Here is a 12,361-nt window from a genome sequence, read left to right on the forward strand (position 1 = left end):
ATCAAAAATATTTTTTAGTTGTACGTTGCTATTAATCTAGTGGACAATCCATAATAAGTTTAACATTTAGAGGGGCGGGAAATGTTCGAGCCCAAAATTCCTTATAAAATATCCTGACGACTAAGCCAATAAAATATTCTCACCAACTAATTAGAAATATTCAAATTTTACCTCCATCAAGAGGAAACAAACTTATAGAACGACATTCTATCCTATATTTAACAAAATCAGCCCTTAAATTAGGGGGATGAAAGAAAAATAAATAGAATTAGTAATATTCAGCCCAATGTTAAAAGTGTCAGCAGCAACTATTCCTTTCCGGTAAATATGGAAAACTACAAAATTACAATTAGCAATTATACTTATACAGATCAGCATCTATTTCTAATGTACCTAGGCACCGAAAAAGGAGATTTAAAAGCTTTGATCACTGCTGTAGAGTCAGTTTCCAACCCTCCAATGCTTCTCATAATAACCAAATTCAATTGCCTTCATGGTACCCGAAAGTTCGGCCGTGAAAGAATTAATAACACCCAAAAAAGAAGCAAACGCACCTAAAAAATTACCATAATTATTTCTCATAATGCCTCCACAAGCGGACAAACCAAAAGGAGAAATAGAGGTATCATGACAATTGATTTGGATCCAGTTTTTAGGAGGGAGTTTTCATATCACCTCCAAAATATTAGGGGCTTTGGGAGGCCGAATAGGAACAAGAAATTTATTCAGCATTACAAAATCTTGCATATTCAAATAAGATTCAACTGTGAAGGAGTAACCAGCAAAAGAAATGGAGCTTTGGACAGAAGGGGGAACATCATGAAATTTCAGCCTATTTCAATTCAACCAAATAACATTAAGAATAAAGACAATGGCATCAATGGAGAAGAGATCGGACCAATCAAGAATAGGAGAAGAGTAATTTAAAATTTTACATAACTAAGACCAAAGAAGAGAAACAAACTTACAACCAAAGAAAAGATGGGAACCACATAGACAAACTTAGAAAAGATGGGAGCTCCTTAACCACATAGACAAACTTACAACCATAAAATTTTATAGTAATAAATGCATCAAAACATAGAGAAAAACTTGCATAGATACGAACATAAATGATTGTTTGTAAAGTCATTTGTTATGTTTGTGTTCATGCAAGTATTTTTCCAAAACATATACTCTTGAATCTTGATCAAGGCAAGAAAATGTAACGAGATTGACAAACTTACCTACTACTATTATGCCACATAAGATATACAATAAGCCAATGGGTCCCACGTTTCACGTGAAGAAGGGCTCCATTGCCACGTAAGAAGTAAACAATTACGTTTGGTGCTTCTCATGTAGAATCTCTCCTAATCTCCTCTCCACCAATCCTCATTTCTCTCCCACGTGCTACATTGGGTCCCACTACATATGTCTGACAATATTCTAATATTAATTCATCTGCCACTCTATCTTAATCTTTTTTTTATACAATTTCTCACTGTAACCACTTCTGTTTACCAATTCTTTTATAATTATTATCTCACAACAATCTCTATACCTTATGCCGAACCACCTTCCTTGTAAATCCAACCATTTCATTTTCTTCTCTTCTTCCTGCTTTCTTTTTTTAGCTCATCTTTTCTTGTCCTTTCTCTCATTTTTTCTCTATATATCTCCCTCTTTTTCTATTTTTCTTCATATAGTCAAAGACCATGGAAGACTCTCCTGCTGCTTATATCCACTTGGCGAGTCTTTTTTTTATAATTTAATTTTAATCCCTTTTTTCTTCAATATTGTTTATGATTATAATTTATAAGTAATTTTTTAATATGTATATAGGTGCACCGTTTGATAGAAGAGTGTATGTTATTCAACATGAGCCAAGAAGAATGCATGGAAGCTCTTTCCAAGCATGCAAATATCAAACCAGTTATCACCTCCACCGGTAATTAAATTTACAAACTCTTATATAATTAGTTTATTAAATCAAATTTTTATATATGTCATGATCACTTACCAAATTAATTAATCACCATATTATAGCTAGCTACTAGTACTACACAACAAAAATATTAGGCGGTGTGGTATGTATATATGTTAGCATATACCAATTTCTAATGCTAAAAATGTCCATAATGTCATCAATGTTATGTTCTGTTGTCTTGTTTTACATATAATCTAGATAATTGAACATGTAAATTAATGATAAATTAATGTGCATGTAGTTTGGAAAGAGTTAGAGAAAGAGAATAAGGAGTTCTTTGAGGCATATTTGAAGAACAGAGTAGAGAGAGCTTCAGAGACAGAGACGAGGCAAAGGATACAAAACATGGTTTTGGATTCTTCTAAATAACAAGTTTAGATGATTTCATACGCAAATTAATAAGGTTAGTTTAGGCGTTTTCAATTAATTGAAGTTTGAAGAAGTTAGTTGTCTATGTATGATAATAACATAACATGATTAACATCACAATCATGTAATAGTAAAAACCGTGACAGGGACAAAAATGGCTTCATTTGATTTGTCTCAAGGTATACAAAGTTGAAGTCAGTACTCTACAGTGATGGTTATGTGTGACATGGCATACATGTGTTATTGTACTTGATAAAAATTTGAAACATGTGTGTTAGACTATGTGTACATGTAAATAAAATTAAGGTTTTTTCTTTATCCACGCGAAAATCCCACCTTATCCCTGTTTCGGAAATGCAATTTCGAAGTGTTTTTTTTCTAAATTTTTTCAGACTTCGGAAGTGCATCTCCGAAAACATCAAAATGGGGGAGTTTTCGGAGATGCACTTCCGAAAACACTTTTTTTTCTTCAGATTTTAGGGTGTTTCGCAAGTGCATTTCCGAATTATGCAGAAGTCTCTTTTTTTTATGCTTTTTCTAATACTCTCGTACGAAATATTTTGTATTAATATATACAAGACGAAAAAGCCGAACAAAACAAACGACATATCAACGTAAAATACTAATATAATAAATAAAACTCAAATAATATATACAGATGGAGTCATAGTGTGCGAAATATATAATCCGAATACGAAAAAAATAAACCCGAACCCCTACTGGGTATGCATAACCCTCTTTCTCTGGGACCTCCTCTGCCCCTGTATGCCGCCGCACGGTCCGCATCACCGACGATCCTCTCCACCACGGCGACTACCTCTGGACCGCCAGATCAATGATACATCGATCCAACGCCTTTCACCCAAGCATCTCTATCCGCTGGCAGATCGGAAGGAGATCAATGGCATGGTCATCCTCAGCCTGCTGGTTTTCCAGGATCTTCTCGTATGCTGGCCTAGGAGCGCCGGGAGCGTCGGATGTCATCAGAGGATATGACACCCGATAGAAACATGTGAGATACCCCTCCATACTGTGCCAGTCCTGGGTGACCTTCATGCGACGATACTCAAATATGCCAGTGAGTTGCACTCGGGTCACTGTGTCGGGAGCAGCCTCAAAAGGTGACCTGTGTATCATCTGCACAAATCCAAACTGCCGCATGCACCGCTCAGGGAGATACCGCACCATGGTGTTGGTCCCGCATGCCAACCAGCCAGAATATAACGAGATGTTGTCAAAGGCGACAACATCAATGTAGTCGCTGAATGGCCTCCAACTGATGTCATCGTGCATCGTGCGGTCGTGGTACTGTTAGGGACCAAATTGTAGTGTATTTCATATCCTTTTATTGGTCCCTTTAATCAATTTTAATTGCAAATCACACGCTTTACTCACACAAAGTGCAAAAATGAAGTTATTCTCGTTGTTATGAGATTTAAGTAGATATTTCACTTTCATTGCTAGTTTTGTAGAAATTTACATCATGAATTGTTCAAAGAGGATACAAGCTGAGATAACACAAGGAAGCTGCCAAGTAACCAAGGAAGAAGTCATCATCAAGCCAGTTCGCGCCGCGTCCTCTTGTTGGCGCCGCGAACTGAGTCAAAATCAGAGATGTCCAAGTCAGCTCAGTTGGCGCCGCGTCCTCCTGTTGGCGCCGCGAACTGAGCGAATCCTGCCAGCGTGTTTAAGTGAAGATTCTGACTTTTGTGGAGGCATGTGAAGTGGTGGCGTGGTAGACAACAAAAGAACACTTTTTGGGGGCTATTCACTTCTATTGGTCAATTAGGTGGCAAAAAGGGATGGCAATCATTTCTCTTTTTGTCTCATTAGAAAGGAAATGAATGTAATTTTGATATATCTTTAGTTTGGGGATTTTAGAGAGTACATTATTCCATTACAGAAAAACAGTAGAGAAAATTAGGTTGAAGGCAAAAACGGGATTTCATATCTTTGCAAGATTTCTGTCATGGTGATGAGTAACTAAACAACTCTCTTTGCCAAGAATAGAGGTAGCTATTCCTCATAACTCTATGTATTTCTCTTAAATATTCATGTATGTGAATCTCTTCTTGATTGAATATAGTATAAATCTCTTGTTTTGAACTCTTATCTTTGATTTATATTATTGTTGAAAAAGATAATATAAATATTGCTTTAGAGGTTTATTCAAACAATACATAAATTGTAGAAATAGATCTATGTGTTGTTTATCACTTGTATTGCTAGATAATGATGGTTAGATGCATGTTTAGGTGAAGAAATTACCTAAAGTTTTGTTTAACAATTATTACAATATTATTTAGGAATAAATGATATTGAGGCAATACTAGATGGTATTCATGAAATTAGAATTCATATACATGGTTTGAGGGAATGCATGAGTTTGGAATAGTGAACACTAATCTTGGCAAAGCAATTTTTATTTGAGAAAATCGTATTTTACTTTCTTAGTTTGTTTCTAAAATTCAAGATAAATTCCAAACATAAACCAAACTCATTTTTATTTATCAACTTAAATTGATCACAACTATAGAACGGCGGTAATATCACCCAATCTCTGTGGATACGATACAAAAATATTTGCCGAAAGTATACTTTTCAACAGGTACCCACGGTATGGTCCCACTGCATTGTTCCCCCTCTGGAGAACGTATCGGGCGGCCCTGGGCATGGCGTTCTAGTACTCAGGATCAACGCGGAAGCCGTGGATGCGGGGAAAGTAGGAGATGATCCCGCTCTGAAACCCAAACACGATAATGTATTAAAAATAAATACGAAACATAAATAAATGTGAAACAATTAAAATGAAACGTACCGTCAGTAGTGTGCAGGATCTGGTCAACTGCCTGGTCCTCCAGTTGGAGGCCTCATTCAGCTTCTGTAGTGTGCAAAAATTTTGAAGAGAGGAAGTTTGAAGATGATTTAGGGTAAAATGAATGGGGGAGGGGGGTGTTTTGCTTAATCTGCAAAACGCGCAGTATTTCGGAAATGCATTTCCGAAATGCTGTTTTCAGAAATGCATTTCCGAAATAAGACAAATTTTGAAAAAAAAAGGCGTTTTCGGAGATGCATATCCGAAAGCAGCATTTTTTTGCATTTCGGAAATGCATTTCCGAAGTAAGGAGTATTTTGGATTTTTCACCAGAAGTGACCAAGAAGATATGGGGGTGGATAAAGTAATTTTCAAAATTAATTGTTAAATTTTCTATCACGAGCACAACTTGAGCAACTTGTTTTATTTCATTTTATGTAACAAAATTGTTTAGCTTATCAATAACAAATAATTAAATATTCTTCGCGATCAAGAATCATATGAGATCGGCATTTTACAGTATAAACTTTCTATTCTATTCATTAATCTAGCTTCGGGTAGTGGCGGCTATTTGGAAGAAGGTTTTCAAGTGGATAGGTTCCATTGCGGTTTATTTTTGGAGGAGTTTGAGGGTTTCTCTTTTGTATTCAAGAAGGTGAGGAATCTAGCCAAAAAGGATATAGTAGCGATCATTTGGTTAGTAATGGTGTGGTGTGTTTGGATGCGGCGTAATGCGATCATTTTCAAGAACGAGTCCTTTAGTTTCACGGATTGTATGTCGGAGATCATTTTCAATTCTTGGAAGTGGTTATGTTCTAGTCATAAACTTGTGAGTAATTGTAACTTTTATGTTTGAAATACTCTACCCTTCACTTTTTTTCAGTAGTAGAGATTTTCCGTTTTGTTTTCGAGAAAAATATCCCTTGTACTTCCTTCTTAATTTCATTGCCTATTAAAGAAAAAAAAACTAATCTAGCTTCGGCGAAATTGGTAACCGTTGCAAACAATTTAGAGACCCTCTTATCATCTTAAAAACTGGTCCCAACATTAATTTAGCTAAGTTTTATTGTATGTTCCACCGTTATTGATTTTTCATTATGTGTTTTTAGTAGAAAATTTTATCAGACACTGTAATAAAAGGTTTCAAAATGTTATCACCAAGCAAATTTGTTTTGAGACACTATGATAAAGGCTTCAAAATTCTATTAGACTTAACATAGTAACATTAAAAAAAGGCAGACTAATAAGAAAAATTATTAAACCTTATAAATATTGTGTTAGGCTGTTTAATGGTAATTTTTTTTGTGTTGAAGCATTAATTTGACAGAGTATTTATTAATTATATTCGTCAGAGAATTGAATATAACATGTAGCTTTTAAAATGTGCAGTTGTTGAAGGAACTAGCTTCGACATAATTAAATTTAGCATTTATTTTGTGTTTTAGCTGAGTTAGTTAATTAGTTAGTTAAAGTTTGCTTGGTGAATAGGAAAAATCAACTATAAATAGGAACGTACTCTATCATTGTAAAGTGTGAAGAAAATTTAAATAAAATTTCAGTTTGAAGACAGAGAGAAACTATGCAGAATCTTCTTCTTCTTTCCCTTTTCTCTCAAACCCTGATTTATATTTTCTTCATCAATTCATCTTTTCTTTCTTTTTAAATTTTTATGTACCGGGAATCATCTTACAATCGAGGTGTGGTTGATTCACTCCAGTGAATAGTGAAGAATAAGAGGCGTAATCAATCAGAAGGATTGATTCTTATTCATGAAGATTAATTCGAATTATCTTTAAGATTGCAGTTTAATTCCAACATACACCAGATTAACTCAATAGCGTAAGTTGGAATTACTTAAGATTCATTTAGGGTCCGTTTGGTTGGAAGTAGATGGAGGGGAGGGGAGGGGATCAGGGGATATTTATTAATATATGTGTTTGGTTCATTTTTTATGAGGGGAGGGGAGGGGAGGGGAGCAAATTCCCTCATAGAATCATTTTTTGCTCCCCTCCAAATTGGGGGGATTTGGAGGGGGGGGGGGGGGGGGGGGGGGGGGGGATTTGGAGGGGAGGGAAGATTCATTAATCAAAATTTTATTATTTTTCCTATTTGATCCTCAATTATTAATTTTTTATTCCAAGATTGTCCTTATTGAATTATTAAAGACTAGATTTTTCAGTGTTATTTCACGTTTCATTTTTCTTCTATTGTACGGTTGCTATTTGTGTGTTGTTGCTCTCAGGTGAATTTTTCCTTTTTATTTTGTCGAATTTCCCTTTTTGATATTATGTTGGTTTTTTTTTATAATAATAATATCCTTATATCAGTTCTTATTTATAATATATGATAGTAATAAGATTTTTTTATTATACTATTAATAATAATAATAATAATAACAATATGCAAATATATTATGTTTATGTTATAAATAAAGATTTTAAGTTTAATATTGTTTGTCCAAGTTTTTTTAACATTCTAACATTATTTTATTTATTTTTAATTATAGAAATTGTTTTATTGGGTTAGATGAATCATCAAGATCAGATAGTGGCTTGATTTGAGTTGAAGATCTATAGTTCAACTAATGTGTGTTGTTGTTTACTGTTATAGTATGATTTATGAACGAACAAGTTTTTATTTGGGGAAATTTACTCAATACTATTGTGATTTATAATTATTTTTACGAAGTACAAATAACAATATCTATAAGGATAAAAAGGTAATTTGATTTTAAAATCCCTCCCCTCCCCTTGTGAACCAAACATACATGTTATTAAAAACCCCTCCCCTCCACTCCCTTCCCCTTCTTTGAACCAAACATATATTTATTTAAATTCTCTCCCCTCTATTAAATTCCCTCCCCTCCCATCCTCTCCGTTGAACCAAACAGACCCTTAGAGTTAAATGGGGGATTTGGGGACAAGTGGGTCAAATGGATGGATGCTTGTGTATTTACTAGCTCTATGTCATTTTTGGTGAATGGCGGTGTCCTAAAGGATTTCTCTGTGAAAAAGGGGCTTAGACAGGGAAACCCCTTATCTCTTTTTTTTGTTCTGGATATGGAGGGTTTAACTAGAATGGTGAAAAGAGCGATGGAGATCGGAGACTACTCAGGGTTCTTTGTCAATGACGATGTAAAAATTGATATCATCCAGTTCACTGACGACACCGTCATTCTCGGGAATGGATATCAATAATCTTTGGAGTTTGAAAGCCATCTTTAGAGGTTTCGAGTTATTGTCGGGGCTGGGAGTCAACTTCCAAAAGAGTAACATCTACGAGGTTAATTTGAGCGAGTGGAGTATGTTATATGCCTCATCTTTTATGTCGTGCAATATTGATCGATTCCCCTTCAAATTTCTTGGCATAATGATTGGTGATATCCTTAGGAAGGTTTCAATGTGGAAAGACTTGGCGAAGAACTTGCATAACAAACTGTCTATTTCGAAAAGCAAGCACCTTTCAATAGGAAGTAGAGTGGTGATGATAAATGCGGTGTTGAACGCTTTATTAGTCAACTCGTTGCCATTCTTCAAGGCTCTAGTACAGATTTTGAAAGAGATAAAAAGAATCCAAAGCAACTTTCTATGGAGAAGTAACGCGAACAAGCGCATCATTCATTAGGTCAATTAGGATACCGTTTGTAGTCCGGTGAATAGTGGAGGGCTCGGTATTAAAAGCATTGATTGTTTCAACAAATCCCTTCTGTTGAAATGGAAATGGAGGATCTTAAATGATAAAGAAACTGTTTGGAATGGCTTGCTTCGACATAGATACGGTAACCCAGAGGTTAAGTTATTCACTAGCTCTAAGGAAGCGACTAACAATAAAGATTCAATATGGTGGATATATCTCCTTCTGGTGGACAGTCTGAATGTAGGCAATATTAATTCCTTTTCGACTAACATTTTTTGCAGGATCTTCGTTGGAAGAAATACATCCTTTTGGTATAGCCGTTGGTTGGGAGGTCAAACATAAAGGAAGCTTTTCAAAAAATCTTTTCTCTTGCTAGACATCCTCTCGAAAGTGTGGCGGATAACGGTTCGCGCATTGGGCATATTTCGAGTTGGGATGTTCTTAAAAGAAGGGGGTGTTATTGGATGATGAGACTCAGCCAATCGTGGAGGAATTTTTTGAACTTGTTAACTCTGGTTTTTCTTTGCAAGATGGTTTTGATGAGTTTACTTGGGAGAACATCGCCGACGCTTAATTATCGGTGAAGTCTTGTTACGATCTTATTTTTAAGGCCGGTTTTCTTCTCTTATGGTCCAACGAAATCAGATCGATACTGGCTTTCTTATGGGAGATCAAGGCTCCTTCAAAAATTATCATCTTTGGTTGGCATTTGATCATCGACATGCTACCCACTCGAGACCAACTAGCTAAGAGAGGCATCGTTCAATCGAATTCAGGTAAGTGTTGTGTTTTTTGTTTCACGAAGAAGAATCTGTTCCCACTTATTTGAATCTTGCTTCGTCTCTTCTCACATTTGGAAAGTCGTTGCTAGATGGATTGAAGATAAGGTTCCTCTGAATTAAAACCATCTCCGTAATTTTCTTCTGCATTTTCATACTGTGAAGAATGCAACTTTTCGAACTGCTATTTGTTTGATTTGGTTAGAAAGGGATTGGAATCTTTGGCTATTCAAAAGTGCGTTTTGTTTCAAGGAAGAATGTTTAGTTTTGTGGAATGTTTAAACTCTATCAAGTTTACGTCTTGGAGGTGGTTACACTTATGTAATAATAAACTTAATCGTACTTTTCTTGAATGATTTTCCTCTCCCCTTGACTTTCTATAGGGAGTGATCTTTTGTATTCGGGTTCAAGTATCCCCAATACCCGTTCTATTGAAATTTTGTTGCCCATTAAAAAAAAGATTAACTCAAGTCAAAGTGTTTTAAAAACTTTTTAATATATTAGTTTTTACAAAGAATAATTAAATTACATAGAATATTCAATTCAAAATTTCTTATGTTACATTGTTTTGGTTGCAATATACAATTACACATTTTTGACAAAACTGATTTTTCGTCATCACTTTGAATAAATCCAAAATTTGTTGCATACACATTGCTTTCAAGTTCAATGCTTTTGTACTCATTCAATTTTTTATATAACATAAAAAATGTTACATACATAACATAAAATTCCAGTAAAAAGATAAGCTATTATGTAAGAATACCAACTTTGGAACAATTTTTTTATGTACTTACAATCCATCTTAGAGATCTGTTTCCAACCTTGGAACAAATGTTTTCATTGTTTTTATGGCAAGCGAATTCATTATCAATGTTTGAGTTTTACAAGATAGTGCCCAAAATATATAGTGGTGGGGTTCGTATCCTTATTGGATATAGAAAGTTTCTTGTGGATTGAAGTGTTGCCAATATCTTGGGTGTTGTTACTTTATCAACATAGAGCATACATTGTTTGTTAGTTAACTAAGTAACTCTACCCCCTTGGTTCACTTATAAAATGGAGTGAAAAGCTTATTTCTTTTTTATTTAGAAAATAAAATAGGGACTCTCCCCTCGGTTTAATTAGACTCAGCAAAGCATGACCTGGAAATTCTTCTCTCGATTCTGCAGAGGGTACCTCTCATTTAAGGTGTGCTGGATAAATTCATGTGGTGGTACGACTCCAATGGTTTTTTCTATAAAATCAGCTTTTGCTAGATTGAGTTCTCGAGTTATCGTTGACTTTCAGCCAGGTATTCATTTAACGGCAGTCTTAAAATGCATTTGGAAAACAAACATTCCTAGTAACATCCAAGTGTTTGCTTGGATGCTTATTCTCTATATGCTTTAAACAATAAACGAACTTGCAAAATGTGGAATTATCTCAAGAGTGCATAATCTCGTATGTTTATTATGCTTTTGTCTAGAAGAAACACATAATCACCTATTCCTTGATTGGTCAGTTGTTAAAGAAGTGTGGTATTCTATATTTGATTGAGTTGGGTTGTGATCGTACAACTCCAACTCTAATGATATTGTTGATCATGTGTTGTCATTTGATGCAGACTTGCGAGAGACAATGAAGAAAGATTGTAAAATTCTTATTTGATTAGTAGTTGTTTGAGCCATTTGATTGATAAGAATTGATTTTCTTTTTAATGGAGGAATCAAAAGAGTCTATGGAATTGTATTGGTTGCGAAAGTAATAACTTGGGATTGGTTGGGACTGGTTTGGAGATAGATTTAAAGGTCATCTTTCTTATACTAAAATTGATTGAATGTTTAATACTATAAGTTGGTTGAGTTGACTATAGTTTTTTTTTTTTTTTATGGTAATTGATTTGAGTTTCCATGTACTCAATTTAATGCTATCAGTTGCTTATAAAAAAGAATATATAGATATTTGATCCGCGAGAGTCTATTGCATTATCTAATTTACATATTAAAGTAGTTATAATTTTTTGGTACATTGATAAACTAGTTATATGTGTTTATCTAATTAGACTTTATCTTTAATTAAATTAAAGGGTCATGCTAACATGTGTCCTAAGGACACATGTTAAGGATACTATAATTAGAAAAAGTTAAATGTAATTAAATGCAATAAAGTCATATTTAAAGTTTCGATACATTAAATGCATGCGTTCCAAGAAAATATTTCTATAAATATCTCTATATCTTGTGCCCTTGGAGATCATGTTAGCTTTTCTGGCCAAAAAAAATAAATAGTTGTGTATAAACAAATATATTAAAATTATAACTAACATTATAAACAAATATACTAAAATTAATTAGGCTTTCATATACTAAAATTCTAAAAATATTAGTATAAACATATATTCTAAAAATAATAATAATAATATAATATATTTAATTTATTAAAATTAATTAGACTTTCATATACTAAAATAAATTAGAGTTCCAATACTATTACTAGTTAGGACAACCATTAGACTAAGAAAGAAAAAATATAAAAAATTATATTCTTTTCTTTTATTACATGAAAAAATTATATTATAAATATTCATATTCATTAATGAATTAAAATACACTTTAAAAAATAAATCAATTTCAATGAATCTTAGCAATTACTGGTTTAGGTCCACTTGGAAAAATCAGAAGAAATAATAATAATAATAATAATAATAATAATAATAATAATAATAATAATAATAATAATAATAATAATAATAATAATAACTATTATTATTATTATTAATTATTTTAGAACACAAACTCTCAATTAAAAGAA

General features: G+C 33.7%; 1 long non-coding RNA gene across 1 annotated transcript; it reads left to right on the forward strand.

Annotated features, from left to right (window-relative positions):
• The first annotated feature begins 1,404 nt into the window (after window positions 1-1,404).
• On the forward strand, window positions 1,405-2,656 carry LOC131610032 (uncharacterized). Its single transcript, XR_009286389.1, has 2 exons — window positions 1,405-1,930; window positions 2,211-2,656. It is a non-coding gene; the product is annotated as an uncharacterized LOC131610032 (long non-coding RNA).
• The last annotated feature ends 9,705 nt before the right edge of the window (window positions 2,657-12,361 follow it).

This window comes from Vicia villosa, linkage group LG6 (genome assembly GCF_029867415.1).
Source record: "Vicia villosa cultivar HV-30 ecotype Madison, WI linkage group LG6, Vvil1.0, whole genome shotgun sequence".
In the NCBI taxonomy this organism is placed as follows: Eukaryota; Viridiplantae; Streptophyta; class Magnoliopsida; order Fabales; family Fabaceae; genus Vicia; species Vicia villosa.